The sequence below is a fragment of the Psammomys obesus genome, unplaced genomic scaffold (assembly GCF_907164565.1).
Source record: "Psammomys obesus unplaced genomic scaffold, mPsaObe1.curated_primary_1811, whole genome shotgun sequence".
NCBI classification, from domain to species: domain Eukaryota; kingdom Metazoa; phylum Chordata; class Mammalia; order Rodentia; family Muridae; genus Psammomys; species Psammomys obesus.
In genome coordinates, this window is record NW_026596433.1 from 4806319 (window position 1) to 4807123 (window position 805).

General features: G+C 47.8%; 1 non-coding gene across 1 annotated transcript; it reads right to left on the reverse strand.

The window, feature by feature from the left end:
- Nucleotides 1-309: 309 nt before the first annotated feature.
- Nucleotides 310-440, reverse strand: LOC129669614 (small nucleolar RNA SNORA17). The gene has a single exon (XR_008719049.1). It is a non-coding gene; the product is annotated as a small nucleolar RNA SNORA17 (small nucleolar RNA).
- Nucleotides 441-805: the final 365 nt, after the last annotated feature.

Below are 805 nucleotides of genomic sequence, written 5' to 3' on the forward strand. Positions count from 1 at the left end.
GGCATGGTCTGCCCCCCCCCCCCCAGGCCTGTGTAGTGCCAGACAGGTGGTCCTCTCGGGCTAGGTCCCTGTCTCGACCTCATGGCTCCAGTCTGGTGATCATCTCAGGCTCACTCTTCACCCTGCCCACCCGAGTGCCTCCTTGTGAGAGCCGTCTGTCCTGCCCGGGGCCTGCTGTCCCAGGTGGACTGTCTTCCAGTCTCTGGCGTGCTCCCCTTCCTGGAGACTGTCTGTGCTGGACTGGTGATGGTGTCAAGGTAGTCCCCTGTCAGCAGCCGCTGAAACCAGACTGGCGTGCTTTCTTCAGGGAATGTTAGGCTACTGATTATTCAAATGTTCACAGGTCAGAAGACTGAGCATAGTCTCAGCCTGCCTGCTCTCTGCCACCTCCTGACCCACAGGCGACTCAGCAGCCACCCCTGCAATGTCTCTATTGCAAGGTTTTGTTTGTTTATAAATTCCCAACCACCATGAAGAAAAATTATGTCATTGGTCACAAATCATTTTTCTGTTGTCTTATACCCTATTATTTACACACATTTATAGTTATAGTGGCTGCTTGCCTTAGTTTCATAATAACAAGTAGTGCATCTGAAACTATTTATTTATTTACATGCACATTTCATTCTCTCCAACTGAATTAACCCTCAAGTAAAAATTGAATACATAACATAGTGATGGGGAGATGATAACTAGACAGTTACAGAGGGACTGTACAATTGAAGATACAATGTGAGTTAATCATTTATTTCTCATTTGGTGTTATTAGCCGAAGGCACCACCCCAACAGCTTGGGAGTGGTTCA